This window comes from Scophthalmus maximus, chromosome 1 (assembly GCF_022379125.1).
Source record: "Scophthalmus maximus strain ysfricsl-2021 chromosome 1, ASM2237912v1, whole genome shotgun sequence".
NCBI lineage: Eukaryota > Metazoa > Chordata > Actinopteri > Pleuronectiformes > Scophthalmidae > Scophthalmus > Scophthalmus maximus.
The window spans coordinates 26,029,739-26,037,851 of NC_061515.1; positions in this window are offsets into that span (position 1 = coordinate 26,029,739).

Consider the following 8,113-nt stretch of genomic DNA (forward strand, 5'->3'; position numbering starts at 1 on the left):
ATGAGCCTTCAAAGACTCCAGGGTTTTCTCAAGAAACCAAGCCAACTGTTTCTGGAACATCTGAGCCTATGACGACAACGGTCGCACCTGAACCAACTGCTAAGACTGACACATCAACTTTACTTCCCACCAAAACTACATTACAATCTCAATCAACACAAACAACTGGCAGAATAACTTCCAAGAGCTCCGAAACCACCGTGGCACCCGGAGAAACAAAAACAACCAAAACTGTAACATCTGATCCTACAGGGGCCCCTTTGCTGACTGAACTTACATCTACAACAGATACAGTAACATCTGAGCTTGGAAGTGCACCCACAGCTACCAAATCAACCATTACATCCAATACATTAACTTCTGAGGCATCTCAGACCACATCCTCTCCTGAACCAACCACTCCCAGAATGACAGTCATCACTTTGCCTAACGAAACCACCATGGTATCTGAACCAACTCTTCACGGTGACACATCAACATCCCAATCTACAGGGACGACCCCACATAAGCCCACACTTGCCACTGAGACAGTTTCTTATGAGCCTTCAAAGACTCCAGGGTTTTCTCAAGAAACCAAGCCATCTGTTTCTGGAACATCTGAGCCGATGACGACAACGGTGGCACCTGAACCGACTGCTCAGACTGACACATCAACTTTACTTCCCACCAAAACTACTTTACAATCTCAACCAACACAAACAACTGGCAGAATAACTTCCAAGAGCTCCGAAACCACCGTGTCACCCGGAGAAACAAAAACAACCAAAACTGTAACATCTGATCCTACAGGGGCCCCTTTGCTGACTGAACTTACATCTACAACAGATACAGTAACATCTGAGCTTGGAAGTGCACCCACAGCTACCAAATCAACCATTATATCCAATACAGTAACTTCTGAGGCATCTCACACCACATCCTCGCCTGAACGAACCACTCCCAGAATGACAGTAATCACTTTGCCTAATGAAACCACCATGGTATCTGAACCAACTCTTCACGGTGACACATCAACATCCCAATCTAAAGGGACGACCCCACATAAGCCCACACTTGCCACTGAGACAGTTTCTTATGAGCCTTCAAAGACTCCAGGGTTTTCTCAAGAAACCAAGCCATCTGTTTCTGGAACATCTGAGCCGATGACGACAACGGTGGCACCTGAACCGACTGCTCAGACTGACACATCAACTTTACTTCCCACCAAAACTACTTTACAATCTCAACCAACACAAACAACTGGCAGAATAACTTCCAAGAGCTCCGAAACCACCGTGGCACCCGGAGAAACAAAAACAACCAAAACTGTAACATCTGATCCTACAGGGGCCCCTTTGCTGACTGAACTTACATCTACAACAGATACAGTAACATCTGAGCTTGGAAGTGCACCCACAGCTACCAAATCAACCATTATATCCAATACAGTAACTTCTGAGGCATCTCACACCACATCCTCGCCTGAACGAACCACTCCCAGAATGACAGTAATCACTTTGCCTAATGAAACCACCATGGTATCTGAACCAACTCTTCACGGTGACACATCAACATCCCATTCTACAGGGACGACCCCACATAAGCCCACACTTGCCACTGAGACAGTTTCTTATGAGCCTTCAAACACTCCAGGGTTTTCTCAAGAAACCAAGCCAACTGTTTCTGGAACATCTGAGCCTATGACGACAACGGTCGCACCTGAACCAACTGCTCAGACTGACACATCAACTTTACTTCCCACCAAAACTACTTTACAATCTCAACCAACACAAACAACTGGCAGAATAACTTCCAAGAGCTCCGAAACCACCGTGGCACCCGGAGAAACAAAAACAACCAAAACTGTAACATCTGATCCTACAGGGGCCCCTTTGCTGACTGAACTTACATCTACAACAGATACAGTAACATCTGAGCTTGGAAGTGCACCCACAGCTACCAAATCAACCATTACATCCAATACAGTAACTTCTGAGGCATCTCACACCACATCCTCGCCTGAACCAACCACTCCCAGAATGACAGTCATCACTTTGCCTAATGAAACCACCATGGTATCTGAACCAACTGTTCACGGTGACACATCAACATCCCATTCTACAGAGACTACCCCACATAAGCCCACACTTGCCACTGAGACAGTTTCTTATGAGCCTTCAAAGACTCCAGGGTTTTCTCAAGAAACCAAGCCAACTGTTTCTGGAACATCTGAGCCGATGACGACAACGGTGGCACCTGAACCGACTGCTCAGACTGACACATCAACTTTACAATCTCAACCAACACAAACAACTGGCAGAATAACTTCCAAGAGCTCCGAAACCACCGTGGCACCCGGAGAAACAAAAACAACCAAAACTGTAACATCTGATCCTACAGGGGCCCCTTTGCTGACTGAACTTACATCTACAACAGATACAGTAACATCTGACCTTGGAAGTGCACCCACAGCTACCAAATCAACCATTACATCCAATACAGTAACTTCTGAGGCATCTCGCACCACATCCTCGCCTGAACCAACCACTCCCAGAATGACAGTAGTCACTTTGCCTAATGAAACCACCATGGTATCTGAACCAACTCTTCACAGTGACACATCAACATCCCAATCTACAGGGACGACCCCACATAAGCCCACACTTGCCACTGAAACAGTGTCTTATGAGCCTTCAAAGACTCCAGGGTTTTCTCAAGAAACCAAGCCAATGGTTTCTGGAACATCTGAGCCTATGACGACAACGGTCGCACCTGAACCAACTGCTGAGACTGACACATCAACTTTACTACCCACCAAAACTACATTACAATCTCAACCAACACAAACAACTGGCATATTTACTTCCAAGAGCTCTGATACCACCGTGGTACCCGGAGACACAAAAACAACTGAAACTGCAACATCTGATCCTACAGGGACCACTTTAGTCAATGAATTTACATCTACAACAGATATAGTAACATCTGAGCTTGGAAGTGCACCCACAGTTCCCAAATCAACCATTACATCCAATACAGTAACTTCTGAGGCATCTCACACCACATCCTCGCCTGAACCAACCACTCCCAGAATGACAGTAATCACTTTGCCTAATGAAACCACCATGGTATCTGAACCAACTCTTCACGGTGACACATCAACATCCCATTCTACAGGGACGACCCCACATAAGCCCACACTTGCCACTGAGACAGTTTCTTATGAGCCTTCAAAGACTCCAGGGTTTTCTCAAGAAACCAAGCCATCTGTTTCCGGAACATCTGAGCCGATGACGACAACGGTCGCACCTGAACCGACTGCTCAGACTGACACATCAACTTTACTTCCCACCAAAACTACATTACAATCTCAACCAACACAAACAACTGGCAGAATAACTTCCAAGAGCTCCGAACCCACCGTGGCACCCGGAGAAACAAAAACAACCAAAACTGTAACATCTGATCCTACAGGGGCCCCTTTGCTGACTGAACTTACATCTACAACAGATACAGTAACATCTGAGCTTGGAAGTGCACCCACAGCTACCAAATCAACCATTACATCCAATACAGTAACTTCTGAGGCATCTCACACCACATCCTCGCCTGAACCAACCACTCCCAGAATGACAGTAATCACTTTGCCTAATGAAACCACCATGGTATCTGAACCAACTCTTCACGGTGACACATCAACATCCCAATCTACAGGGACGACCCCACATAAGCCCACACTTGCCACTGAGACAGTTTCTTATGAGCCTTCAAAGACTCCAGGGTTTTCTCAAGAAACCAAGCCATCTGTTTCTGGAACATCTGAGCCGATGACGACAACGGTCGCACCTGAACCGACTGCTCAGACTGACACATCAACTTTACTTCCCACCAAAACTACATTACAATCTCAACCAACACAAATAACTGGCATATTTACTTCCAAGATCCCCGAAACCACCGTGGCACCCGGAGAAACAAAAACAACTGAAACTGTAACATCTGATCCTACAGGGACCACTTTCCTCAATGAACTTACATTTACAACAGATACAGTAACATCTGAGCTTGGAAGTGCACCCACAGCTACCAAATCAACCATTACATCCAATACAGTAACTTCTGAGGCATCTCACACCACATCCTCGCCTGAACCAACCACTCCCAGAATGACAGTAGTAACTTTGCCTAATGAAACCACCATGGTATCTGAACCAACTCTTCACGGTGACACATCAACATCCCAAACTACAGAGACGACCCCACATAAGCCCACACTTGCCACTGAGACAGTTTCTTATGAGCCTTCAAAGACTCCAGGGTTTTCTCAAGAAACCAAGCCATCTGTTTCTGGAACATCTGAGCCAATGACGACAACGGTCGCACCTGAACCGACTGCTCAGACTGACACATCAACTTTACTTCCCACCAAAACTACATTACAATCTCAACCAACACAAACAACTGGCAGAATAACTTCCAAGAGCTCCGAAACCACCGTGGCACCCGGAGAAACAAAAATAACCAAAACTGTAACATCTGATCCTACAGGGGCCCCTTTGCTGACTGAACTTACATCTACAACAGATACAGTAACATCTGAGCTTGGAAGTGCACCCACAGCTACCAAATCAACCATTACATCCAATACAGTAGCTTCTGAGGCATCTCACACCACATCCTCGCCTGAACTAACCACTCCCAGAATGACAGTCATCACTTTGCCTAATGAAACCACCATGGTATCTGAACCAACTCTTCACGGTGACACATCAACATCCCAATCTACAGGGACGACCCCACATAAGCCCACACTTGCCACTGAGACAGTTTCTTATGAGCCTTCAAAGACTCCAGGGTTTTCTCAAGAAACCAAGCCATCTGTTTCTGGAACATCTGAGCCAATGACGACAACGGTCGCACCTGAACCGACTGCTCAGACTGACACATCAACTTTACTTCCCACCAAAACTACATTACAATCTCAACCAACACAACCAACTGGCATATTTACTTCCAAGATCTCTGAAACCACCGTGGTACCCGGAGACACAAAAACAACTGAAACTGTAACATCTGATCCTACAGGGACCACTTTCCTCAATGAACTTACATTTACAACAGATACAGTAACATCTGAGCTTGGAAGTGCACCCACAGTTCCCAAATCAACCATTACATCCAATACAGTAACTTCTGAGGCATCTCGCACCACATCCTCGCCTGAACCGACCACTCCCAGAATGACAGTAGTCACTTTGCCTAATGAAACCACCATGGGATCTGAACCAACTCTTCACGGTGACACATCAACATCCCAGTCTACAGGGACTACCTCACATAAGCCCACACTTGCCACTGAGACAGTGTCTTATGAGCCTTCAAAGACTCCAGGGTTTTCTCAAGAAACCAAGCCAACTGTTTCTGGAACATCTGAGCCTATGACGACAATGGTGGCACCTGAACCGACTGCTCAGACTGACACATCAACTTTACTTCCCACCAAAACTACATTACAATCTCAACCAACACAAACAACTGGCATATTTACTTCCAAGATCTCTGAAACCACCGTGCTACCCGGAGACACAAAAACAACTGAAACTGTAACATCTGATCCTACAGGGACCACTTTCCTCAATGAACTTACATTTATAACAGATACAGTAACATCTGAGCTTGGAAGTGCACCCACAGTTCCCAAATCAACCATTACATCCAATACAGTAACTTCTGAAGCATCTCACACCACATCCTCGCCTGAACCAACCACTCCCAGAATGACAGTAGTCACTTTGCCTAATGAAACCACCATGGGATCTGAACCAACTCTTCACGGTGACACATCAATATCCCAGTCTACAGGGACTACCTCACATAAGCCCACACTTGCCACTGAGACAGTGTCTTATGAGCCTTCAAAGACTCCAGGGTTTTCTCAAGAAACCAAGCCAACTGTTTCTGGAACATCTGAGCCTATGACGACAACGGTGGCACCTGAACCAACTGCTCAGACTGACACATCAACTTTACTTCCCACCAAAACTACATTACAATCTCAACCAACACAAACAACTGGCATATTTACTTCCAAGATCTCTGAAACCACCGTGGTACCCGGAGAAACAAAAACAACCAAAACTGTAACATCTGATCCTACAGGGGCCCCTTTGCTGACTGAACTTACATCTACAACAGATACAGTAACATCTGAGCTTGGAAGTGCACCCACAGCTACCAAATCAACCATTACATCCAATACAGTAACTTCTGAGGCATCTCACACCACATCCTCGCCTGAACCAACCACTCCCAGAATGACAGTAATCACTTTGCCTAATGAAACCACCATGGTATCTGAACCAACTCTTCACGGTGACACATCAACATCCCATTCTACAGAGACTACCCCACATAAGCCCACACTTGCCACTGAGACAGTTTCTTATGAGCCTTCAAAGACTCCAGGGTTTTCTCAAGAAACCAAGCCAACTGTTTCTGGAACATCTGAGCCGATGACGACAACGGTGGCACCTGAACCGACTGCTCAGACTGACACATCAACTTTACTTCCCACCAAAACTACTTTACAATCTCAACCAACACAAACAACTGGCAGAATAACTTCCAAGAGCTCCGAAACCACCGTGGCACCCGGAGAAACAAAAACAACCAAAACTGTAACATCTGATCCTACAGGGGCCCCTTTGCTGACTGAACTTACATCTCCAACAGATACAGTAACATCTGAGCTTGGAAGTGCACCCACAGCTACCAAATCAACCATTACATCCAATACAGTAACTTCTGAGGCGTCTCACACCACATCCTCGCCTGAACCAACCACTCCCAGAATAACAGTAATCACTTTGCCTAATGAAACCACCATGTCATCTGAACCAACTGTTCACCGTGACACATCAACATCCCATTTAACAGGGACTTCCCCGTATAAGCCCACACTTGCCACTGAGACAGTTTCTTATGAGCCTTCAAAGACTCCAGGGTTTTCTCAAGAAACCAAGCCAACTGTTTCTGGAACATCTGAGCCTATGACGACAACGGTCGCACCTGAACCAACTGCTCAGACTGACACATCAACTTTACTTCCCACCAAAGCTACATTACAATCTCAACCAACACAAACAACTGGCATATTTACTTCCAAGAGCTCTGAAACCACCGTGGTACCCGGAGACACAAAAACAACTGAAACTGCAACATCTGATCCAACAGGGACCACTTTAGTCAATGAATTTACATCTACAACAGATATAGTAACATCTGAGCTTGGAAGTGCACCCACAGTTCCCAAATCAACCATTACATCCAATACAGTAACTTCTGAGGCATCTCACACCACATCCTCGCCTGAACCAACCACTCCCAGAATGACAGTAATCACTTTGCCTAATGAAATCACCATGGTATCTGAACCAACTCTTCACGGTGACACATCAACATCCCATTCTACAGGGACGACCCCACATAAGCCCACACTTGCCACTGAGACAGTTTCTTATGAGCCTTCAAAGACTCCAGGGTTTTCTCAAGAAACCAAGCCATCTCTTTCTGGAACATCTGAGCCGATGACGACAACGGTCGCACCTGAACCGACTGCTCAGACTGACACATCAACTTTACTTCCCACCAAAACTACATTACAATCTCAACCAACACAAACAACTGGCAGAATAACTTCCAAGAGCTCCGAAACCACCGTGGCACCCGGAGAAACAAAAACAACCAAAACTGTAACATCTGATCCTACAGGGGCCCCTTTGCTGACTGAACTTACATCTACAACAGATACAGTAACATCTGAGCTTGGAAGTGCACCCACAGTTCCCAAATCAACCATTACATCCAATACAGTAACTTCTGAGGCATCTCACACCACATCCTCGCCTGAACCAACCACTCCCAGAATGACAGTAATCACTTTGCCTAATGAAACCACCATGGTATCTGAACCAACTCTTCACGGTGACACATCAACATCCCATTCTACAGCGACGACCCCACATAAGCCCACACTTGCCACTGAGACAGTTTCTTATGAGCCTTCAAAGACTCCAGGGTTTTCTCAAGAAACCAAGCCATCTGTTTCTGGAACATCTGAGCCTATGACGAGAAC